The sequence below is a fragment of the Oryctolagus cuniculus genome, chromosome 13 (assembly GCF_964237555.1).
Source record: "Oryctolagus cuniculus chromosome 13, mOryCun1.1, whole genome shotgun sequence".
In the NCBI taxonomy this organism is placed as follows: Eukaryota; Metazoa; Chordata; class Mammalia; order Lagomorpha; family Leporidae; genus Oryctolagus; species Oryctolagus cuniculus.
In genome coordinates, this window is record NC_091444.1 from 89,104,856 (window position 1) to 89,131,717 (window position 26,862).

Sequence of the window (26,862 nt, forward strand, 5' to 3'; positions counted from 1 at the left end):
AAGACAATAAGCACCTGTGGGCGGCTGCAGGTCACCGAAGACAGGCACGTTATCAACACCAATAAGTCTCCCCACAAGATGGCAATGAGAAGGCTTGGATTCGGTTTGCCTGATTGATAGGGCTTGTAAGCACCTGCAGGCAGTTCTAGCAGAGCAGAGCATGAGCTGCAGGGCACCGAACACAGGCACGCAGCAGCGCCTAAAAACCTCCTCACAACATGGTGAAGAGAGGACCCAGATTCGGTTTGCCTGATTGGTAGGGCTTGTAAGCACCTGTGGGCAACTCTAGCAAGCAGAGCAGAGTGTGTGCCGCGGGGCACCGAAGACAGGCGCGTATCAACGCCAAAAAAATAAAAAGAAAGGGGGATCTGTGGGGAGCAACTGGGAGCAACTCGGACTAGACTGTTACTGGAATTAAGACTTATTCTATGCATCTACTCTCCCACAATATGGCGCTGGGAGAGGAGGAAACAGCTTCTACACAGCTGCCTCCAGTTCAACCAATAAACAGCAGGACCTGCTCCTGACTGGAGGAGAGCAGCGTACTCAACGTGTGGGTAGCAGAGTTGGGATTGGTGGAAGAGGACTATAAAGGAGGAGAGAGACAACATGCACCAGGAACATCTATCTGAAGGAACACCTGTGCAGCCCCTGAGAGAGCCGGCTGGCGGTATTCCGCTCCCCTGCAGAAGTGGGGAAAGTGGCAGGGGGAACTACCCTTCCACGGAGGTGGAAGGGACGGTAGCCAACCCGGGAAGAACCAGCAGCAAACCCGGGAAGGGCTGAGCAGAGAAAAGAACAACGCAGGGTCCTGTGTCGTTCCTCCACGAAGAGGGGGAGCGACACTAAGGGTTGCAATCTCCATGGCACTGGAAAATAGAAATATTTCTATTAGCACCACTGACAGGATCCTTTGAAAATGAAGCCCAAAGTGAAAGCCAGAAACTGAGTGCTGTGACACCCTCCAGTTTCTACAGTATGGTAACAGCAGTATATAAAAATGAAACTGTTCCCTGAGAAAATCCTTCCAAAATAATTCTGTTAGAAGGAATGCCACTTGTCACTGCTTGATCTATCAAAGCCTTTACATTTTCTGTTGCCTGTTTAATTCCAGATTCATCCTCCTGTGAGTCTGGTTGAAGTCCAATATTATCAAACCAAGAAGGCATATCCCTGTTTATATGTAATGTAACAGGCATAACAGGCGTATGCAAGCTGGTACATTTGGTATGTGAACTTGTGACACCTGAAAAGATTTCTGCCCATCCATGCCCAGTATCTCCCAATCCATGAAGGAAAATTACCACAGTGGCAGCCTTTCAGGCATAAGGCACTATGGCTCACAGTGGAGCAGACATGGTGTTACTGCATATACACAGACTAAGCTAGCAGCATTTCAGAAGTGGAAGGGAAGAAGAGTGTCTGGCCTCAGCACAAGGGCCTGCCAGCAGTGTCTCCATAGCCCTACTTGGAATGTGCTCAGAGGTGTGGGTGCTAAGCCAGAGAATAGACTTTAAGACAGAAACTGTCAGGGCCAGTGCTGTGGCATAGCAGGTAAAGCCCCTGCCTGCAGTGGCGGCATCCCATATGGGTGCTGGTTCATGTTCTGGCTGCTCCACTTCTGATCCAGCTCTCTGCTATGGCCTGGGAAAATAGTAGAAGACAGCCCCAAGTCCTTGAACTCCTGCACCCACATGGGAGACCCAGAAGATGTTCCTGCTTCTGGCTTCAGATTGGCGCAACTCCAGCATTTGCTGCCAATGGGGAGTGAACCAGCAGATGGAAGACCTCTCTCTCTGCCTCTCCTTCTCTCTTGGTGTAACTCTGACTTTTAAATGAATAAATTTTTAAAAAGGAGAAAGAAAATGTCAAAAGAGACAAACAAGGTCATTATGTAATAATGCAAAAAATTGATGCAATGAAGAAATAGTTTTGAAAAATAAAGTTGATACATCTTTGGTTTAACTAAACAAAAAAGGGAGAAGACCAAAATTAACAAAATCAGAGATGAAAAAAGTGATGTTGGGACCAGTGCTGTGGCACAGCGGATAAAGATGCTGCCTGAAGTGCTGGAAACCCATAAGGGTGCTGGTTTGAGACCCAGACACTCCACTTATGATCCAGCTCTTCACTGTAGCCTGGGAAAGCAGTAGATGGTGGCCCAAGTCCTTGGGCCCCTCCATCTGCATGAGAGACTCATAAGAATCTCCTGGCTCCTGGCTTTGGATCAGCACAACTCCAGCCATTGCAGCCAATTGGGGAGTGAACCAGCGATGGAAGACATTTCTCTGTCTCTGCCTCTCCTTCTTTCTCTGTGTAATTCTGACTTTCAAATAAATTTAAAAATCTTTAAAAAAAGAAAAAAGAAATGTTACAACAGAGACCACAGAAATAAAAAGAATCATCAGGAATTACTACAAACAGAATTACTGCCAACAGAATGGAAAATCTACAAGAAATGCACAGATTTCTAGAAGCATACAATCTATCAAAATTGAGTTATGAAGACACAGAAAATTTAAATAGGCCAATAAGCAAGATGGAGACTGAATCAGTAATAAAGACCCTCCCAATAAAGAAAAGCCCAGGACCAGATGGCTTCACTGTTGAATTCCACAAGACTTTAAAGAAGAACTAATTCTAATTCTAATTCTGAAACTTTCACAACAATTGAAAGGGAAGGAATCCTCCCAAACTTCTACTATGAAGCCAACATCACATTAAGTCAAAAACAAGAAAAAGATACAACAAAGAAAGGGAACTATAAACCAATATCCCTGATAAACACAGATATGAAAATCTTCTATAAAAGGTTAGCTAATCCAATCCAGCAACACATCAGAATTATCATTCACCTGGACCAAGTGGGATTTATCTCTGGTATGCAGGAATGTTTCAACATATGCAAATAAATGAATGCAATACATCACATTAAGCTGAAGAATAAATCCATGATTAATTCAATACATGCAAAGAATGCATTTGATAAAATATAACATCTTATCATTATAAAAATCTTAAGAAAATTGGATATAGAGGAATATTCACTCCTCAACACAACCAAGGAACTATATGACAAACATATAGCCAGCATTGTACTGAATGAGGAAAAGGTGGAATCATTTCACTGGGGTCCAGAACCAGAGAAGGATGCCCACTTTCATAAGTGCTATTCAATCCAGTCCTGGATGTTTTAACCAGAGCCATTAGGCAAAAAAAGGGAAAGAAATCAAAGACATATGATGTGTAAAGGAGGAAATAAAATTATCCCTGTTTGTAGATGTCACGATCTTATATATAAAGGAAACAAAAGACTTCATTGAGAATATTGGAACTCATAAGAGAGTAAAGTTGGTAAAGTTGCAGGTTATAAAAGCAGCACAAAAAAATCAGTAACCTTCTTATACCTAGACAATGCCATGGCTGAGAACAACTTGTAAGTTCAGTACAACTTTCAGTAACTACAAAAATTTTAAATACTTTGGAATAAATTTAACCAAAAGTTTGAAAGATCTCTACAACCAAAATTATAAAACATTAAAGAAATGAAGAAGGCACAATAATATATTAAAAAATATCTATGTTTGTGAATTGGAAGAATTAAGATACTCAAAATGTCCATATTACCCAAAACGATTTACAGATTTCAATGCAATCCCAGTCAAAATACCAATGATAGTCTCAGTTTTAGAAAAAATGTTCAGAAGTAGTACCATCAGGGAAATTTAAATAAAAACCACATTAGGTATTTCCTCACCCAGTTACAATGGTAATCATCCCAAAATCTGTAAAATAATAAATGCTGGCGAGGATGCATGGAAAATGTTACCTTACTACACTGTTGATGGTAATGTAAATGAGCATAATAATTATGGAATATAATAGGGAGATTACTCAGAAATCTGAAAATAGATCTACCATTTGAGCCAGTCATGCATCTCTTGGGAATTTACCCAAATGACATGAAATCACCCTATGAAAGAACCCTCATGTTCATTGCATATCAATTTAAAGATAGCTAACACATGGAATCAGCACAGATGCCCATCAATTGATGACTCAATGAAGAAAATGTTGGGGCTAGAGCTATGCTGCAGTAGGTTAAGCCGGCATCTGCAGTGCTGGCATCTTATACTGACAAGTGGTTTTGGCCTTGATGTTCCACTTCTGATGCAACACCTTGCTAATGCACATGGAAAAATAATGGAAAATGTGCTGTGTTCTTGGGCTCCAGAACACATATGGGAGGCTTGGAAGAAGCCCCTGGCTCCAGTCTGGCCCAGCTGTGGCCATTTCAGGAGTGAACCAGCAGGAAGAATCTCTCTCTCTCTCTCTCTCTCTCTCTCTCTCTCTGTCTCTCTGTCTTTCCCTCACCCTATATAATTCAGACCTTCAAATAAATAAATAAATCTTCAAAAAAAGATTTTTAGTATATATACATGATTGAATACTACTCTACTCAGCCACAAAAATTAATGTAATCCTGTCTTTTGGAAAGAATTGGATGCAGCTGGAAACAATTATGCTTAGCGAAATCAGCTGGTATCCCAAAGACAAATATTATGTTTTCTCTGTTATACGGTAGTCATTATAAAGTACAAAAGATGTGTAGGAATGAAATGGACATCTTGAGATTTGATGCTTTTAGCCCTTGTTTATACTTCTGTGAAACTGTGATCTTTCTAACTTTAACTTATTATTGCTCGTGCTACATTAAATCTGTGATTATACAATGGGCTAAAATTATGCTTTTGCAAAGATTAAAGAAAAAAGAAGGGAAGGAGGAGCATTGGTTGATGGAGAGAAGGACGGGAGTGAACTATGGTTATCTCACTAGAATTATACCTCAGAAGTATATTAAAGCTGTTCTTTTTATAAGAATGAAAATTAAAAATAATTGAAAAAGTATTTTAAAATAATGAAGGGAAAATTTTAAAATTATACTGAATACATAGAAAAAGACAAAAGAATAAGAAATCAAATTAATCTTTCCATTATGTTTGTAAAGTGCAGAATCCCCTTGTAATCTTCTGTGGTTAGGGTTAAAGTCTAGTGTTTATTTACTATTGCATATGCTTGTGACTCCCAGAAAGGAGACTTTCAACTTGTTTAGGCATTTTTGTGTTATCTGGTGGCAGAAGATAACAAAGCTTCATCCACTCACCCATGTGTCAGTATCTATCCATTAATTACTAGCTAAACTTCCAGTAAGTCAAAACATATTCAGAGTAGATAAAGAAGACCTATATACTTCTTTAAATTTATATTTCTCCACCAATTATGGAAAACAAATGATAAATGACTGTGGCTGCACTTAGAGGGATGAGGCATAATTCCAGATCTCTAAGCTTCTAAACCCCATGCTAAATGCATTATTATCAATAGTTTTTCTTTTGAGAAAAAAAAAACAGTTGTGACCTTCACATTCTACTTAAACACCCTGGGCCTCAGTTTCTTTTTTCTTTTTCTTTTTTTTTATTTGACAGATACGGTTAGACAGTGAGAGATAGAGACAGAGAGAAAGGTCTTCCTTCCATTGGTTCACCACCCCAAATGGCTGCTATGGCCAGAGCTACGCCAATCCGAAGCCAGTAGCCAGGTGCTTCCTCCTGGTCTCTCATGTGGGTGCAGGGGCCCAAGCACTAAGGCCATGCTCCACTGCTCCACTGCCCTCCTGGGCCACAGCAGAGAGTTGGACTGGACGAGGAGCAACCAGGTCTAGAACCTGGCACCCATATGAGATGCTGATGCTGCAGGCAGAGGATTATCCAAGTGAGCCACAGCACTGGCCCTCTTTTTTCAAAATATAAAAAGGTTATAGTTTCTGCCTTACAGGGTCATTGTGAAAATTTAATGGTAGTATACCTGCCAAGTCCCCAGAACAAAATCTGCCCTTTGTTAAAGGTTCAAAAATTACTAGCCATTATTTCTATTACCAAAAATTACTAGCCATTATTTTTATTACCATAATTCACATTCATAGTCAATTCAATTATAGTAATTTCTCATAATCAGAGACAGGGAGGCTTGAGGGATAAAAATTAAAGTCTTTGAATGGCAGATGTCCTAAACAGCACTCTGCCTCAGAATCAGCCCTTAAGGCATGCGGATCTGGCTGAAGAGCCCATGAGAGTATTTTAGGCATGGAAAACCAAGACACTCTGGCAAAAAAAAAAAAAAATGAAATGTCTCTGCAAGTGAGATCCTAGTGGAAAGAATGGGCCATCAAAGAAGGAGGTACCTTTCTCTGAAGGGAGGAGAGAATTTCCACTTTGACTATGACCTTGTCAAATAAGATCAGAGTCCGCAAACTCAAAGGGCTTCCATAGCCTTGGCAACTCATGACAAGAGCCTAGGGTGATTACTGACACCATAGCAAGAGTGTCAATTTGTTAAGTCAACAACAGGAGTCACTGTTCACTTGCTCCTCATGTAGGATCTTTGTCCTTAATGTGTTGTACAATGTGAATTAATGCTATAACTAGTACTCAAACAGTACATTACACTTTGTGTTTCTGTGTGGGTGCAAACTGTTGAAATCTTTACTTAATATATACTAAATTGATCTTCTATACATAAAGATAATTGAAAATGAATCTTGATGTGAATGGAATGGGAGAGGGAGTGGGAGATGGGAGGATTGCAGGTGGGAAGGAAGTAATGGGGGGAAAAAGCCATTGTAATCCATAAACTGTACTTTGGAAATTTATATTAATTAAATAAATGTTAAAAAATTAAAGTCTTTGCCTATGCTAAAGTCTTGCAAAGTTTATCTGAATTTTCCTATAATAATTTGATGGTGTTGTGTCATAGATTAAGGTATCTGAATCATTTTGAGTGGATTTTTGTGTAAGGTGAGGGAGGGGGTCTAGTTTCATTCTTATGCATGTGGAGATCCCAGTTTTACCAGCACCATTTGATGAAGAGACCATCCTTGATCCAGGGATTGATTTTAGCTCTTTTGTGAAAAATATGTTGGTTGTAGATGCATGGGTTAATCTGGAGTTTCTATGCTGCTCCATTGGCCTACTCATATTTTTTTGCCAATACCAGGTTGTTTCAATTATAACTGCCAGTAGTATGTCTTGAAATTTGATTTCATACTGCCTCCAGATTTGGTTTTATGTATAAGATTGCTTTGGCTATTCAGGGTCTGTAGTGTTTCCATTTAACTTTAATATCATTTTTTCTAGGTCAGATAAGAATGTTCTTGTTATTTTGATTGAGATCCCACTGATTCTGTAAATTGCTTTTGGTAGAATGTATATTCTGATGATACTGATTTTTCCAATCCATAAACATGGAAGATGCTTCAATTTTTTGTGTCTTCTTCTATTTTTTCATTATTTTTTAAAAATTATCAATCATAGAACTCTCACCTCCTTGGTTAAATTTATTCCAAGGCATTTAAATATTTTTGCAACAACTGTGAATGAGACTGATCTTAAGACTTCTTTCTCATCCATGGCATTGTTTTTGTATACAAAGGCTATTGATTTTTGTGTGCTAATTGTATATACTGCCACTTTCCCAAACTTTTTAATGAGTTCCAATAATCTCTTAGTGGAGTCTTTTGGTCTCCTATATTTAGAATCATATTATCTCCAAATAGGGATAATTTGACTTCCTCCCTTCCAATTTGTAATCCCTTTGATTTCTTTTTCTTCCTAATGGCATTGACTAAAACTTCTAGGACTATATTGAATAGCAATCATGAGAGTGGGCATCCTTGTCTAGTTCTGGATCTTAGGAGGAATGCTTCCAGCTTTTCCCCATTCAGTAGGATGCTAGCTTTGGGTTTGTCACAAATTGCCTTAATTGTCTTGAGGAATGTTCCTTCTATACACAATTTGCTGAAGGTTTTCATCACGAAGTGATGTTGTATTTTATCAAATGCTTTCTCTGCCACTGTTGAGATAATCTTTTTTTGGTTCAGTTTGTTAATGTGATCGATCACATTTATTGATTTGTGAATGTTGAACCATCCTTGCATATCAGCCTTTAGTTCCACTTGGAACTAAAGGTTCCATTTTGCTGATGTGTTGTTGGATTTGATTGGTTAGTATTTTTTGAGGATTTTTGTGTCTATGTTCATCAGGAATATGGGTCTGTAGTTCTCTGTTATGTCTTTTTCTGGTTTAGGAAATAAGGTGATTCTGGCTTCATAGACGGAGTTCGGGAGGATTCCCTCCCTTTCAAATGTTTTGAATAGCTTGAGAATTGGAAGTAGTTCTTTAAATATCTAATAGAATTCAGCAGTGAAGCCAACTGGGTCCTGGACTTCTCTTTATTGTGAGGGTCTATATTATGGACTCAATCTTAATCTTGGTTATTAATGTTAGATTTTCTATGTCCTCATGACTCAATTTTGGTAGATGGTATGTGTACAGGAATCTATCCAATTCTGGATTTTCCAATTTGCTGGCATACCAATTATCACAATAATTCCTGATTATTCTTTTTTTTTCCTATGGTGTTGTTGTTACACCTCCTTTTTCATTTCTGATTTCATTTATTTGTTTCTTCTCCCTCTTTGTTTTGGTTATTTGGGCCAATGGTGTATCAATTTTGTTTATTCTTTCAAAAAACCTATTCTTCATTTCCCATCCACAGAGAGAGTAGAGATGTTCCCAGAGCCTGTGGATGATCCTCCTTGGCATTTTTAGCACTAGAACCTGTAATATGTTGAGAGGCTGAGGGTATCTCACAATCCTGTGTGGGTGTTCAGCCCTCAGCCAGAATCAAAGTCTGTGAGGAATATGGATTTTTCCCTCTGGTAACATCCTGGGCTCACCGACACATACACGTACTGCTGCATCCACTTCTGTTGTCAAAATGGCACCTTCCCCCCACCGGGTGCCCTTGTTGGGGGATAGGGATAAAGAAATGCCGTTTGTCTTCACTGTGTTAGAGGGATACCCTGCTCCTATTAGGATCCCATTATAGACTCAAAGACAGTGTGGTCTGCCAGGCTTTCCCTCTGGTGATATCACGAGAGGCACAGGCTGCTGCATGCAGCCTGCTCTCACCTCACTCTCCAAAGCTGGCAATATCCTGTTGCTCATGGCTGTGAGATCCTATATTGTGTCTGTGCTCATTGCTGTAACTTCTGCACTATGTCATAGTATCACTCTTGCATCTACAGAATTTCCACTGCAGTTTTGTCTCCAACTTTCCCTGGGGACACAACCCCTCCACTTTCTTTTGCTATTTTCTCCTAGCCTAAAGCAGCACGTCTTTTCTCAATTCAGCCATCTTGGAATCCACCAAATTATGAGGATTATACTTTTGTAATATCCCACTATATTGTGCCTACAACTTCCAGCATTCTGTGGGCATTTTAAATGGTAATATATAAAAGCATTTTCAATAAGATTAATTTTTCATTGATTATATAAGGGTAAAAAAAGAAAATAAATGTTTCCATACTTCATAGATTTAGCCACTATTTAAGTTCTTCCACCTCCAAAATGGACATGGCTTTTCTCTGAGAACTTGTAAGAGACAACACACAACTAGGAATTAAATATATAATCTACAGCAAGGAGCTACTTATGTGAAGAACACTATTCTCTGCTACTGGCAATGGGAGGAATATGGCAGGTGAAATCCTTAAACAGACCTAATCATGAAATTAAGTGGGGTGTTTCTTAAGTGATAAATCAGAAAATTTCAGAAGCTTGAATCATAAAAAAAAATTTATATGAATTCCTATATCTGAAATTAGTTGCCATTGTGCTGTTGGTAATCAAATACATGAACTCCATAGCTAACAAGCAGCTGCTGTTAGATTTTTGCAGTGTTTCGAGATGTATGTTCATCTACATTTAAGATTTAGGAAAGTAAAAATAAGAATCCTAATTGCAGTCTACAGCTGCCCCCTTTAAACATGGACAAGCTGCCACAATGAACACCTGATTCATTTTATTCATAGATGCTTACTTAGGCAGCCCTTACATAGTCTGAGAACTCAATACAATTGAAATCTTGGAACAACAATAATCCGGATGATCACTTTTTCTCCAGAAGAAATCAAGGAATTGTAACTTTTTCTGGTTGAGGTTATTTTGTGTTAGAGAACATTTGGGTTTTCAACACATCACTGAAAGATTGTAGAATTCAATGACACTGAGTTATTCATACATAGTCAATGAGCTTGTTGTTATTTTTCTCCTCAAGCATGCCTTCTAATTATTCAGATCTGTGATAGTTTCCATAAATTGTTGTCCATCTATTACCTGGAAATCTGATTTTTTATAATGGTACCTTTCTTCCTGCCTAAATAATGGCATCAATAAGAATAAGTATCTCAGATACATTTTTATTGAACTCGAGATAGTTTGTCTATCTCATTTATATTCCACAACATGAATTGTTACCATGTGTTACACATATACCTTGTGTGTATTTCCACTTAAGAAATCCTTAACACTAATGTCAATAATCAAGCATATAGTATTTTTCCTTAAGGCTCAGCTTTAACTCTGAGAATCTGATTCAAATCCATATTTTACATAACTAGCATTTTGCATATTTTTATCAAAATTCTCATTTGAATGACACCCTTAGAATGCTGACTAATCCATATTTTCTTGCATTTTATGTAAAAAGGGTTAGAGAAGGAAATAATAAATCAGTTGCAAGCAAACTGGAAGCTAATTGCATATACTCTGGAAAACATAACGACAAATATTTGAAATCATTGAATGTTATCCAATCTTGAGTTTTAGTATGGAAATTTATTTATTTTGCCTACAAATGTAAGCAAAGTAAATATGAATCACAATATCTATGAATTACATATTGATTAAAGGCATGTGATAATTTAGCATGTTCTCTGAATGCCATACTAATAGAGAAACATAGTGATGGTTGGTTCACTTACACATAGTGTAATTTTTCAATGAATCACATACAAAATGGAAATATATGTGTGTAGTTAATTGAAAATATTTTTACACTTAAACTCCTGCATGTTTGCTATAATTTATAATGATGCATGCATAACATGATCTAGTTATAAAAATAACAAATCTAATCTTGTAATATATATCTTTTAATATGTATAGTTCTAAAAACATTTATTGACAGATACTGTATCAATGATAAAAATGTGTTTCTCTAGTATAATCCCAGTTACATAAAAATATCTGACTATGCATAGAAAATGTCTGGAAAGTATGCTGTCAGCTTAACAATAGATTCTGGTCATGAGGTAGTAACATACTGTATCCCCATAACTGTATTATATTTTTCCAAGACTCATAATTTATGTATATTTAAATAATATTTTTAAATTACAAGCTAGTAATTTCAACATTTTCTTTGTTTTCTAACTGAGGTTGATCCTTCTCTGACCTATACCTACATTTCAGACATTTATATACTGCATTAATAATTTATAAAAGCATTTCTGGAAATAAAGTTATCACATTTATACTTTAATAATAAATGCAAATATTTTATTTATTTTGTCACTCTTATTGACAAATGCAAACTGTGAAACAGTACCCTGTGTGGTTAGAATTTTTTCCAATGTCAGCTGTGCATTGGGAGAGCACTAACACTTGGCAGCCATGAGATATTTCACTGATTCAGCTGGGCAGATGGAAGTCATTCAGGGCACACCATAAGTACATACTGTTTATGTTTTATATTTCTCAACAACTTGACATGCTTTTATAACTTATTAATGTACTCAGAAATCTATACTTTACAAAACCCCTTTATTTATGTTTTTATTTCATGATCACTTTGAAACCCTTATAGGATCCAAAAGTTACAACTAATGTGCTTGCTTCCCTTCAGAAATATCTGCAATGTAAAGGAGCTCGAATATTCATAAAATGAAATTATCTCCATAAAATGATTTTGCCATCTCAAGAACATTATATATCACTAGACAGGCCTATTTTTAATGAGTTGGAATACTCCCTACTTCTCTGAAGATATCTTTCACTATACAAATCAGGCTTTGCCTGCTCAGAGGCGGAAACACCACTGTTGAGGTTTTGAAGGTTAAAGAGCTGGAGGCAGAGGTGGCTGGGGGGCTCCCAGAACTGTAACCAGGCCACCATCCCTCCTCTACTCCTCTCTCCCATCACCTCTTCTCTTGAAAATAACTTTTTTACTCCAAAGAAGTGGTGAGGGCAGTAGCCATCAGTGCTTCACTCCCTCTCAGCTCTCTCACCTGTGAGGGAGCCCAGGGTAAGTCCCAGCCACCTGGGTGCAACCCCAGGCATCCCTTTTACACCTGGGCCACCCCCATGATAGGCGAGATTGCCACCACCAATTCCATCATCTCCATGTTCCTCAACAAGAGGCTTACGAGCAAGTGATAGCTGCAGACCTTCAGTCAGAGCCTGCAGGAGACATGGGCAGAGCATTACACACTCCACTGGCTCCCAGAGAAGCTGTGCAAGGGATCACGTTACATCATATTCCTGTGAGCATCAACCAGAAACTGGACCCTCTGATTGCACTGAGCAGTCAAGAGCTATTCAGGCTTCTCCCTGAACACTAACTTGCACTCTGGGTTGACCCCTATGAAGTGTCCTACAGAGCCAGACAGGACGGTTCCACCAGAGTGCTGTAGGAAGCCTCGCCAGCAGGAGACAGCACTCAGAACAGCACCAAGGTGCAAATGGCAGACAGAAGAATCTACTCAAAGGAGGGTTCTCTTAAGTAGAAAAAAAAAAACTCCCAAAAATTACAATATAATGATTATCAGGCTAAGATATAGGCTATGGAAAGATGTCTTATAAATTTGATTTTTGTTTTGTGTGAGCTCCTCTTGAGGATACATTATGGAACTTAATGTCACGGCTGTGAAGATCTTGCACAAGATAGAATGGTAAAATAATTTTTAAGTGTCAAAAGCCATGGTTTGTACAGTCCCTTTCAATGACTTAGTAGCCTCTGAGACCAAGTAAATTATCATTTTATTTCCTAGGGAGTGAAGTCCTATGTTTCAGTTTCTCCCAGGCATTATACCTAAAGTTTTATATCAGTCCCTTTAATGAAAATCAGTATTTCAATTAATCTTTCTCTGCAGTATATCTTGCAGATAAGTTTTCACTACTAACACTTGAAAATTATCATTATTTTTGTAGCTCAATAAGAAAGATCAATATCTTTAAAATGATGGTACTGGAAATTTTATGACAAGACTTTTAGCTAGCACTTAAATATCTATAAATGTACATAAAGACAAACTAGTAGGCATGACCTGAGGAAATGGTCAGTTCTTGAATGCAGGTGGTTTTTTTTTTTTTTTTTGCCTTTAAATTAGCAAGTGACCAAATTCTTCCATGGCAGCAGGCTTTAAAAATAGACCCTTGCGAAGACACTAGGCACCAGCCAGCTCTCTGTACATTTGTTAGTTTATAGTTTTCTAAGACTGAATAAGCAACTTTTAGAAAGTGGAGGTCTGATTTGTAACTCCCCTTGGACTTAAATATGTAACAGTATTTTCCACAAATTACCATCTATTTCATTAATTTTGTTATTCACATTTTATTAGGTAAATTAAGAACTGGTGGCCAGCACCATGGCTCACTGGGCTAATCCTCCACCTGCGGCACCAGCACCCTGGGTTCTAGTCCTGGTTGGGGCACCGGGTTCTGTCCCAGTTGCTCCTCTTCCAGTCCAGCTCTCTGTTGTGGCCCGGGAGTGCAGTGGAGGATGGCCCAGGTCCTTGGGCCTTGCACCCACATGGGAGACCAGGAGAAGCACCTGGCTCCTGGCTTCAGATGGGTGCAATGCACCAGCCACAATGTGCCAGCCATTGCGGCCACTTTGGGGGTGAACCAACAGAAAAGGAAGACCTTTCTCTCTGTCTCTCTCTCTCACTGTCTAACTTTGCCTATCTCAAAAAAAAAAAAAAGAACTGGTGCAAATTTGTACAGATTAATGGCAAAGTTGTACGGCTTTCTACAGTTTGGATTTTGGATGAAGAATTTTTATTTTATCTATGATAAATAGTTTCTTATCTTGGCATTGAAAATAAATGCTTTAGAAAATGTCAGGAAATATATGACTCTATGTGTTTGGGTATATCATTTTCTAAAATGAATTGGTAGATGATAAATATGCTGTGATTTATTAAAGTCAGAAATTCTAAGATTCAATTCTGCTTTTCAATTTAATCTGTTAGAACTGAGTCTCATCTTGAAGAAGACTAAATTATGAAAGTACTCAAGAAAGAAGGAATATATTATTCACATTACTAATTATTTACAGGAAGGTGCATCAGATGAAACATGTAAATGATTTCATAACACACGTATTTGTGTATATGCATGTGTGTGATTTCTAAGGTTAATATGCCTATTTTATCTTTCATCTGGATTCTATGTGGTTCATTTTTGGTTAGATATTCAAATAACATGCTATATATTTAATACTAGATATTTCAATAATAGAAGTTGTATAGAATATATATGTATATTTACATTATTAAAAAAATATATCAATTTGTGATACTATCTGCACCAAAAGTAACTGTTAAATTTGTAGTAAAAATAATTAAAATCTATGCTTTAAATATTTTCTCATGATGTATCTCTAGGATTTTATTTAACAAGTTTATTTAAATACCTTTGAAGGCAAACATTGTGGCTTAGTGGGTTAAGTCACTGCTTGTATCCCACATAGGAGCATTGATTTAAATCCCAGCTGATTTACTTCTGATCCACTTCAGCTAATGTTCCTGGGAAGTCTTATGGGTCATGGATGGGAGGGCAGTTACCTGAGCAAGCTCCATGGGTTCTTTCCCTCAAGGTGATGGCAGAATTTATTCGTAACAGGTCCCACAAGTTGCAGTCTGATGTCTTACCTCCCAATGGCATCTTATTCTTCTGGGAAATTAGCAAGATGATAACCATGTAGGGCAATCACATTCTGACACTGAGTGAGGTCTCCAAGGACCAGGTCTATGCCCTCTACCTGAAGGTCATCTCCATCTGCTTCTTCGTGTTGAAGGCACCCCTCAGCAGCAGTTATGTCAACTTCAGGGTCTTCTGTCTCTATGACAATGATGCCTTGGACAATGCCCTGCAGATCTTCATCAAGCTGCTCCTCTCCATTTTGCACAGAGACCTCCTGGATTACCCCAAGCTCAGCCAGTCTTACTATTCACTACTGGAAGTCCTCAACCAGGACCATATGAACTTCATTGCCAGCCTGGATCCTCATGTCTTCATGTATATTATCTCTTCCATTTCTGAAGGACTCACTGCACTTGACACCATTGTGTGCACAGGTTGCTGCTCCTGCCTGAACCACATCATGACATACCTCTTCAAGCAGCTGTCATGCAGCACCATGAACAGAATGACCCCCCTGATCCAGGAGAATGATTGCTTTCTGCATTTCATGCAGCAGCATCCAAAGATGATCCAGCAGATGCTGGTCACGCTGCTGAACACCATCTTCTTTGAAGACTGTAAGAACCAGTGGCCTATGTCCTGACCTCTGTTTGGATTGATACTACCAAATGAAAAGTATTTTCTGACCGAAGGAACAGTATCGTGAACAGCCAGCCACCAGAGAAGCAGCAGGCTATGCACTTGTGCTTTGAAAACCTAATGGAAGGCATTGAGTGAAATCTCCTGACAAAAACAGACAAATTCACCCAAAACCTGTTGGCATTCCATTGAGAAGTCAACAACTCAATGAAGAGCCCCACGTATGGCATGAACAGCAATGACATGATGAGCTGACACCTGCTTGGACTCTACTTGTACAGAGTAGCGTCCTTTGGATCCAGCCCAGAGGGGTGAACAATTGCAAGAGAGAGGGCCTGGCTGCTCTTGGCTCCTTCCTCCTGGGGTGTAGGGGAAATGGCAAAGGTCACCTAGCTACTTCCCCAGGGAACGGGTTTGAATGTACTCACCTCGGGGCAGGGTGCTGCTGGTTCCTGGGGATGGGGGTGGGAAGGGTGATGGAAGGAGAGGAGAGGAGACAGAGACAAGGATGCCTGCACCTCTAGCCCCTCCTCCCAGGGCGTCTCTAGGGAGAGCACCCTCAGTGTCCTGCCACAGCCTGCCTTTCTTTCATAACATTTTGAACAAGGTTTATATTGACTCGAGTTTAAAAATAAGAAGTGTGACTGAAAAAATTTTACAGAGTCTACTGCACCAGTGCTGATGTGAGGGGCTGTGTGTGTGAGTGAAAACATATATTCTGGTGGCCTGAAGCTTTACTGGACAAGGGTGTGTTAATGTGCAGAGATTTATTTAGTGATGCAGTGTACCTCACTCCTCCAAGTCCAGTTTTGTGTATAAAGAGTAAAAGCTGACAATCATGTTAAAAATCATCCAGTGTCTCTGACCAGTATGAAATCAAGTCTACCTGGCAGAGAACACCAAACCAAGGTGATCCGTTCAGAAGTTCATTTCATGCTGAATTGCTTAATTATTAATGCTTGGCCAGCACCAAAGCTCACTTGGCTAATCCTCTGCCTGCGGCGCCGGTACCCCGGGTTCTAGTCCTGGTTGGGGCGCTGGATTCTGTCCCCGGTTACTTCCCTTCCAGTGCAGCTCTCTGCTGTGGCCTGGGAAGGCAGTGGAGGATGGCCCAAGTGCTTGGGCCCTGCACCTGCATGGGAGACCAGGAGGAAGCACCTGGCACCTGGCTCCTGGCTTCGGATTGGCACAGCGCACTGGCTGTAGCAACCATTTTTGGGATGAACCAACAGAAGGAAGACTCTGTGTGTGTGTCTCTCTCACTGTCCAACTCTGCCTGTCCAAAAAAATAATTTTCAGGAAATAGCATCCAAGAGATCTAAACAGGCTACCTCCAGGGCTTTTAAAGCTGTCTACTTTTAGGCAAATTAAAATGCTGGCTAGTCACTGTGTTCCTTGATTTCAAATGGTCTAGATGCAACAATCTAAAATTTTATAATTGTGACCCATTCTCCCATCCCCTCACTTTAAGAAGGAGTGTATTTAAGAGAAGGAAACCATGCACTAATTTATTTTGATGTGGCAAACTGCCTTCAATCTGTACTTTCAGCAATACCTCCATTTGTTTAAAAGAAAGTATAAACTGTTCTTTAAAAAGGCTTGGAGCCTTGCTTCTAAACAGAACATCCCAGTAGACTTGAAGTGTAACTAAAAGTAAATTGTAATTTTTCACAATTTTCTGTTGAAATCAAATTCTACCCATAAAACTAGAATCCGGCCCTGCAGTTCTTTCTTTTTAAGACAATGGAAAAGTGCCCAGAAAGAGAAAATGCCTCAGAGATTCAGAGAAGCAGAAAATGTTAGAATCTGGCCTCAAGTCTCACATGGGCAACAATGCTCCTCCAAAGTGTGCCCCTCGGGCCTACCTTTTCCTTGTGTGAGGTGGAGGTGCTGAGCTTGCTTTGGCTCCACTTGCCAACCTTGATAAGTAAGAGCTGGGGAAAGAAGTGGGACTTACTCAAGTTGCTTCAGGAGGACAGAACACAGAACTAAGTCATAGAGAGAGTAAACCAGTGGATGGAAGATCACCTACTCCCCCCCCCCCACTACCCCAATCTATCACTCTGCCTTTTAAATAAATAAAGCCTTAAAAAACAGCCAAAATGGTCAACTATTCAATAGCCTGAGAATTAGCATTGTTCTCACCACTGTTTATCCTTGTAGCATTCCCAGATTCCCAAGCTTCTAAGCCTGACTTCAGCTTCAGGGGCTGGTCTAGCAGGTTGTCCTGGATGACAGATAAAAGAAATGAAAACACTGCTCCCTATGGGGATAGTGTCGATAAACTGATTACAGACAAGAAGTAGGCAATATAGAGTACAAAATACTTGTGAAACACTAGCAAGCATTTTTTTTTGACAGGCAGAGAGGACCGTGAGAGAGACAGACAAGAGAAAGATCTGGAAGAAGAGCAACCAGGACAGAATCCGGCACTCCAACCAGGACTAGAACCCAGTGTGCTGGTGCTGCAGGCAGAGGATTAGCCTATTGAGCCATGGCAAGCATTTTACCATCCACATCACCTATTTAATCCCAATTCCAACTAGATAAATTAGATAAATTAGGTCCTATTTCTGTACTCATTTTATAGATGAGGAAAACTGAGGTTAAGGAAATAACTTGCTCAAAGTCACAGAACTAGGTAACACAGTCGAGCTTTCAGCCATGAACAAGACCAGACTCGAAGAGCTTTCAACCATTATACCCATTTTTACCCACTGCTATCTGTTTTTCCAAATTCTTACACATTTCTCCAGTCACCTTCTTTTCTTCATGCACTGTTGCTTTCATCTCAAAAACCAATAGCGCCAGCACCATGGCTCAATAGGCTAATCCTGCGCCTTGCGGCGCCAGCACACCAGGTTCTAGTCCCAGTCAGGGTGTGCCACGGGGCCAGCCCCAACAGTAATCAATAGACCATAAAGAAGACAGCTAAGTGAGCATCAAAACACAAAGTCGCTGATGAATGTCAGTCCACCACTTTTCAGCGTCCATGTGAGAGAAACAGACACCACATTATTTTGCTTTTCTGTCCAGGCAGTCAGTATCTTACTACACAGGTACGCACTCAATCAGGAAGGTTAGTCTAGTGTTCTAATTCAATATGGTCTCATTTTAAAGCTAAGTTTATTATAATTGATGATTGAAAAATTAATCTATGTGTATTAAGCGTTAAAATAGAGAACAGGACTACTTAAGAAATCTTGGTTTTTCGAGTAGAATTTTGAAGAACAGCCTCACCCATGATTGTTAGACCCAATTCTGACTTGTTACAGGTGTAAACAACAAGATTTAAAATATCATGAGACTGCCGAAAATAAGATGTACTAAATGACTAAGTCTACTTCAAAGATGAAACACAATAAAGGAAAAATGACTAGAAGGAATCATTAACCATAATAAACCATAAAATCATCTTTAAAAATAACATCCCACATCATGAGTACAAAGTATTAATGGAGATAAATTTATAAAAAGAAACAAGGCTTATTTCAACAAAGTGATCTTTTTTGGCAGTTTTGATTGAAAATTTCAAGATGTTTTTTAATTTATCATACTGGTATGTCTTAACAGATTTCATTGTCTTCTTCTTAGCAAAGTCCTCATGTAATTACCATCAGACTAAAGATAAATGATGAATAGTGAGATGGAAGAAGAAATATATAAACACCAGGATCAGCTATCATTCTATAGAGAATCACTTCTTTAAGAATCAATGGGATTATAGACTTCTGGGTAAAAGTGACACTTATAGTTCTTTAGAGAATAGATATAAACCAACAAAATAATGTAAAAGTAAACTATTCTTCTGAACAGTCCAGATACATATTTTGTAATGTTTTCCCATGTGTCTTATTTCTTGGATACACAAGGACAGTAAGATTTCCCTTTGGGAAATTTTTACTTCATTGCATGTACCATTGCATGTACCTCCACTGTATAGTTTATCTTTTCAAAAGCATACATTATTCTTTCAGACATTTCCATATTATCCTTTTGGTCAGGCTTGGACTGGGTAAATGTAGGTACCAGGTGAAAAAGATGAAAACCAAGATACCTAATTATCTTCAGTATGTGCTACAACCCATTTCCAACAGATTTTAAGGAGTCATAGGCTAAACTGTACCAGATCACTAGATTGTGAGGCCAACCAACACTATTGAGTTCACAGAAAACATCTCCCCTACAGTTCTAAATTTAGACTATTCCTTTCTTTGGTATGGAAAGATAAAATTTTTGGAGCACTCAAGTTGCTTAAATTTTACAAATATTCTATTCAATAAGATGTTCCAGAAATGATCCACTGGCACCAAAGTAGATCAAAAGATTAAGATACACAGGGCAGGGTGACTTTCCATTCTTAATGTGCCCTTAAGACTAGAGGCAAATCAAGGCAGAAACAGGACAAGTAACAGCACAAGAAAACAGTGTAGAAATAATTTTAAATCTGCATGCAGACATTCTCTTTAAAAAGTTGTTCTTTGAGAGCCACCTGTTTGGCTCAACAAGATGCAGTTAAGAGGAACATAGAACCTACTCTGTTTCACCTTCCTCTCTTTATTGTTCTTCTACAATTGAAAAAAGAATAGCTATAAAAAACAAATGACACAGTTACAGGAAAAATTACACACAGATAATTAGATATAAACTGTGTTTATTTAATTATTCTTTTAAATAATGACAAGCCAAAAGTCACAAAGTATAAGGAGAATTCTATTCTGGACATAGCTAACATTCATACCGTCCATACTATACACTAGGCACAGTTCAAATGATTAAATATATATTTCCACCTCTCTAATCCACAGTTCCAAAAACACTCTGAAAGTCAGACATTGTGTATCAGGTGGGGCTGGAGGTGTGCAACCCCACTGGATGACAAGACTAGACTTAACGTGATGTGAAGCTAATTTTAATCTATCCCATATAATGTAACTACTCATGTATCATTGCTGGGATATTAATATTCTCTATTATTAGGTACTTAGCCATTGCTGTATTAGATTACCTATAGGTTATGTACTACAATACTATGTTTTAAATTCTGAAATATTCTGAAGAACATCAGCCTGCAAGGACTTCAGGTAAAAAAGTGTAGATTTGTATCAACAATCCCATTTTGCAATGAGCAAACTGAGGGTAAAGGAATCTAAGATCAAAGCAGCTGATAACTGTTGAGACCATGATTTTGAACTTCAGCAATTAGAGGACTCTGGGCTCCAAACCATTATGGAAGTACTATAGAGCCTTTTTGTTGTACACAATGCGGATTGGGGAGGCCTTTAAAAATGTTCTAGTCATAATGATCAAAACTACGAATGCAAGACGCCATTCCCCCAAAAAATCTTTTTAAAACCTGAGTCTTCAGGGAAAGAACAGAAAGTATTAGACTACAAGGAAAAACAAACTTTGTGGAGAAGTTCAGGTGGCTCCATCACAGCTGCTGTGTGTATCCAGTGGTGTGGACAAGAATGCTTGAGCACATGTACTATTGCTCGCTCCTAGCGCCCCAGAGAGATCAGTATTAATACCATGATGTAGTGCCGCTCTTTGTCTCTCTTAACAGCTTTTGTATTAAAGCTTATTTTGTCTGATATTAATATGGCTACACCTGCTTTTTTTTTGGTTTCTGTTGGCATGGAATATCTTTTTCCAACCTTTCACTTTCAGTTGGCTTGCATCTTTGTTAGAGAGATGTGTTTCTTGTAGGCAACAAATAGTTGGGTTTTGTTCCTTAAGCCAATCAGCCAATCGGTGTATTTTAAAGGAAGAGTTGAGTCCATTAACGTTTAATGTGATTATTGATACATAGTGACTTTGCCCTGCCATTTTCCCCGAGATATTTTCTAGTATATGCTTTGAGCTTCCCATGCTCTTTTACTGGTAGGTTTTCTTCCTTTACCTTCTTTCATATTGATGGCCGTGTTTCTGTGTTTCTGAGTGTAGCTCGTTCTTCTTTGTGTCTTCTTTGTGTCTCTCAAATAAGTGTTTTTAAAATGTTTTAAATTGTGTTGGCCTCTGATGTGTTGGTCTGTTTTCTACTGCTGTAACAGAATACTCAAGACCAAAGCAGGTGCTGTGGCACAATGGGTTAAGCCATCATTTGCAATCCCTGGATCCCATTCTGGAGGGCTGATTTCAGTCTTACCTCCTCTGCTTCTCTTCCAGCTTCTAGCTGATGTGCCAGGGAAGCAGCAGATGATGGTCCAAATCCACAGGGAACTGCCACCAAACTGGGAGACCTAGATGGAATTCTTGAACTCTTGGCCTCAGCACTCCCAGTTCCAGCTGTTGTGGGCATTTGGAGTGAACTAGGCAATGGAAGCTCTCTCTGCCTTTCAAATAAATTAAAAAACAAATAAACAGACAAAAAGAATACCCAAGACTGGGTAAATTTGCTTCTTATCATTCTGGAGGCTAGCAGTCCAAGGTCATGGGGCTACATTCAGTAAGGACTCATGGCTGAGTTCCAGGGTGACCTAGGTGATCACATGGCCAGATACAACCAGCATGCCAAAGACAGCTTGCTATTCTAACAAAGCCACACCCTTGATAAAACATGAATCCATGAATGGATGAATCATTCCATGAGCAGAACCCTGAAATCCAATCACCTTCCCAAAATACCACACTTCACAGCACTGTTAATGTCTGACTTTGGGGATTACAATTCCAACACATGACTTTTGGGGGACAAACATTCCAAACATAGCACCTAGCTAGGTGACAACCCTATGCCAAACAATGAAATCCAGGATCCATATGCATTGCAGAAAGCTATAACATGGATAGTAGAATAATGTACAATTTCCAGTGAACCTATCACCCCACAAACACTCTTCTCTTCCATTTAATTCAAGGAAATGCAAAGTGATGGAGGCTATCAAGAATAAACTTTAAACTGGCTTTAACTGATAGATTAAAAATAAATCACACCCAGTGATAACTACTGATTCTCTTGCATTGTAATCATCTAACTCTTCCTCATCCTTGCCAAATGAAAAAAGGGCCTAATTTAATTTTAAACTTTAGCAGTTTGTACAGTGCTCAGCAGATGGTAGGCACATAATAAGTCTGTGTGGAATAAATGAATTATAAGGCATAGTATTTTGGGGGGCCAGAGCTGTGGCATAGAGAGTAAAGCTGCCACCTGCAGCGCCAGTATACCATATGAGCATGGGTTTGAGTCCTGGCTGCTCCACTTGTGATCCAGCTCTCTGCTATGACATGGAAAAGCAGTAGAAGATGTCCCAAGTCCTTGGGCCCCTGCACCTGCATGGGAGACCCAGAAGAAGCTCCTGGCCCCTGGCTTCAGATCAGCACGGCTCTGTCCATTGCGGCTATCTGGAGAGTGAATTAACGTATGGAAGACCTCTCTCTCTCTACCTTTCAAATAAATAAATCTTTAAAAAATATAGTATTTTTAAAAATCATAACTTTCAAACATCTGGGGAAAAATGTCAAAGTTCTTACAATGAAGCTGCTTCTTTGTTCTTGGCTCACAAACAGATCAGAATCAAGACAGGTAAGTTTTCTCCTTCAGATATAGTTCAAGTGTATGGTAATCAGTATGACTGTGTCTGAGACAGCCAAAGCTGGCAAAAGGACCTAGGTGCCTTCAGAAGTTAACTGTATGATTACAACAAAAATAATTTTTACATAAGTTCAAGTTAAAGTTCGGGCATTTAATTACAAAATTACTACTGTTTGATTTCTTCTAAACTGTTTTTCCTCTTTCACTTTAAAAAATTATTCACTTTGCTGGCACCACAGCTCAATAGGCTAATCCTCTGCCTGCGGCACCAGCACACCAGGTTCTAGTCCCAGTTGGGGCACCAGATTCTGTCCCGGTTGCCCCTCTTCCAGGCCAGCTCTCTGCTGTGGCCTGGGAGTGCAGTGGAGGATGGCCCAAGTCCTTGGGCCCTGCTCCCCATGGGAGACCAGGAGAAGCACCTGACTCCTGCCTTCAGATTAGTGCAGTTCGCCGGCCACAGTGCGCCAGCCGTGGCAGCCATTGGAGGGTGAACCAATGGCAAAAGGAAGACCTTTCTCTCTGTCTCTCTCTCTCTCTCACTGTCCACTCTGCCTGTCAAAAAAAATAATTAAGTCACAAACTGACTTATATTTTTAAAGGGGATATTATCAAATCACAGCATTTTTATTTATTTGAGAGGTAGAGTTACAGATAGAGGGACAGACAGAGAACGAAGTCTTCTATCTGCTGGTTCACTCCCCAGATGGCCGATTCAAAGCCAGGAGCCAGGAACTTCCTCCAGGTCTCCCATGCCAGTGCAGGGGCCCAAAGACTTGGGCCATCTTCCACTGCTTTCCCAGGCCATAGCAGAGAGCTGGATCAGAAGTGGAGCAGCCAGAACTCCAGCCAGAACTCCAAACGGTGCCCATATGGGATGCCAGCACTGCAGGTGGCAGCTTTAGCTGCTATGCCACAGCACCGGCCCGAGCATTTTTAAAACACTGGAAATCTGCAGGGAATAGCCTGATTTGGTGGGCTGTTGTTCTTTTTTTTATTATTTGACAGAGTGAGACAGTGAAAGAAGGAGACAGAGAGAAAGGTCTTCCTTCCGTTCTTCACCCCCCCCAATAGCCTGCCATGGCAGGAGCTATGCCAATCCAAAGCCAGGAGCCAGGTGCTTCCTCCTGGTCTCCCATGTGAGTGCAGGGGCCCAAGGACTTGGACCATCCTCCACTGCCTTCCTGGGCCACAGCAGAGAGCTGGACTAGAAGAGGAGCAACCAGGACTAGAACCCAGCACCCATATGGGATGCTGGCACCACAGGCAGAGGATGAACCAAGAGAGCCACGATGCCAGCCCAGGATGTTGGTCTTGAAAACTGTAGTCACCAAGAAACTTAAACTTGAAAGGACACGGTTGCAAAGAAGCTGATAAAAGGAATCTTGGTGGTTGATGCAACGATCCTACTGCAGAGGACTTTCTGAGACCTATTATAACTGGTTACCCTTGGATTACACAATAAGATGACACACTGTTTTTATATTTCACTACAAAAACTTGGGACAGGCATATCGATCACCAGATGGAGTGGTTAAAGCATCCAACACTGTCATTAGCTTCAATGTTCTACTTTGTTTTGTTAAAGGGGAAGACCAAATACCTTTTCAGCAGGTTTGGCTTTCACTGCTTTTAAATTAGGCCAAATTCAGTTATGAAGGCACAGAGGAGAGACCACCCAGGGAGCTGAGAAAGCTTTCTAGAGGCTGTATGCCAGAACACAGAGACTCACTCTGTACACAGAGCGGATAGGAGCTCTTCCTTCCAGGGTCCCCAGCCTGTGACCTGGCCATGCACGTGATGACTGATGGCACAGATCCCTCTCCACACCCCTGACATGACCTCAGAATGCTGCCACCTACTTGGACCTCAGCTTCCTCATTAGTGAAGGGAGAGGCGGCAGAGTGATGAAGTCCTATTCTGGTTCTAAAACTGCATTATTACATTGATAACCCCAGCAGGATACTTCCATCCCACTTACAAGTAAAATACACCAAGTACCCTTCCTCATTTTCTTTGACTTGTCTAAGGAATAGAAGCACTTCTGTGATATTTTTTTCAAAAGATTTATTTATTTGAAAGTCAGAGTTACAAAGATAGGCAGACACACACACACTCTTGCCAGATGGCCCCAATAGTTGGGGCTGAGCCAAAGCCAGGAGTTTCTTATGGGTTTCCCACATAGGAGTCATGGACACAAGGACTTTGGTCAGTCCTCTACTGCTTTCCCAGGAGCATTAGCAGGGCACTGTTGCCCATATGGGATGCCGGCGCTGTAGGAGGCAGCTTCACCCACTACACCACAGTGCCTTAGTGCTTTTTCTCATGGAATAGCACAGGGTTGAATGGGACTGTTGACATTACAGATGGTGGTAACATCCCCCACTCCCACCCCCACCCACTTCCCATAGTTTACTGGGACTACTCTGAAAGTGTTCTGAGAAACACAAGGTTGGGACCAGTGCTGGGGTGCAGTGGGTTAAAGCCCCAACCTGCAGTGCCAGCATCCCATATGGGCACCAGGTCAAGTCCTGGCTGCTCCATTCCCAATCCAGCTATCTGCTATGGCCTGGAAAAGCAGTAGAAGATGGCCCAAGTGCCTGGACCCCTGTATCACATGGGAAACCTGGAAGAAGCTCCTGGCTTTGGATCAGCTCAGCTCTGGCCATTGCAGTCACCTGGGGAATGAACCAGTGGATGGAAGACCTCACTCTCTCTCTGTAACTCTTTCAAATAAATAAAATTAAAAAAAAACCCACAAGGTTTGTACCACATTTCAATCCTAACACTAAGATAGTATATACAGTACTTCTTACTCAAAAAAACAAAACTAAAAAACCTTACAGTTCCACAGCACCTGCTTTTAAAAATTTATTTATTTATTTGAAAGTCACAGTTAGAGAGTGGAGAGGCAGAGAGAGTGAGACAGAGAGAGATAGAGAGAGAGAGAGAGGTTTTCCATCCACTGGTTCACTCTACAGAAGGCTGTAATGGCCAGAGCTGAGCTGATCTGAAGCCAGGAGCCAGGAACCAGGAACTTCTTCCAGTTCTCACACATGGGTGCAAGGGCCCAAGGACTTGGGTCATCCTCTACTGCTTTCCCAGGCCATAGCAGAGAGCTGGATTGGAAGTGGAGCAGCCGGGTCTCGAACCAGCGCCCATATGGAATGCAAGTACTGCAGGAAGTGCTTTACCCACTATGGCACAGTGCCAGCCCCAGTACCTACTTTTTTAAATATTTTATTTATTTGAAAGAGTTACAGAGAGAGGTAGAGCTAGAGCTAGAGAGAGAGAGAGAAGTCTTCCATCTGCTGATTCATTCCCCAAATGGCCACAACAGTCAGAGCGGAGCTGATCCAAAGGCAGGAGCTAGGAGCTTCTTCCGGGTCTCCCACACAAATTCAGGAGACCAAGCACTTGGGACATCTTTCTCTGCTTTCCCAGGTCATAGCAGAGAGCTAGATCAGAAAGAAGCAGAGCAGCTAGGACTTGAACTCTTGCCCATATGGGATGCCGGCCTTGCAGGTGGTGGTTTTACCCACTACACCACAGCACCAGCCCCACACATACGTCTATAAATGGCTCACATAGGTGACAGTTAGCTTCAGAATAAAGAATACACAGTAGATCATACAGAACATCTGGCCAATCCTCTCTGGGGGCTTTATAAATTTACTTTTCTTTATTTCATCTGTGCTGGAATTTAAACTTGGAGGACAGCAGAACTTAATTTCTTAAATCTAAACAAGGTGCCCTCTAATTATGCTGTGTGTCTTTACTTTCTCATCACTCAATAACAATACTGCTTGGGACTGTGTCCCAGTGAGGCAGGTTAAGCCACCTCTTGCAACACTGGCATCCCAC

At 40.3% G+C, this 26,862-nt stretch overlaps 2 pseudogenes; one reads left to right on the forward strand and one right to left on the reverse strand.

Moving 5' to 3' along the window:
* Positions 1 to 722: 722 nt before the first annotated feature.
* On the reverse strand, positions 723 to 9,065 carry LOC127489708 (acyl-protein thioesterase 1 pseudogene; annotated as a pseudogene).
* A 5,668-nt stretch (positions 9,066 to 14,733) lies between these two features.
* LOC127489707 (exportin-7 pseudogene) lies at positions 14,734 to 16,045 on the forward strand (annotated as a pseudogene).
* Positions 16,046 to 26,862: the final 10,817 nt, after the last annotated feature.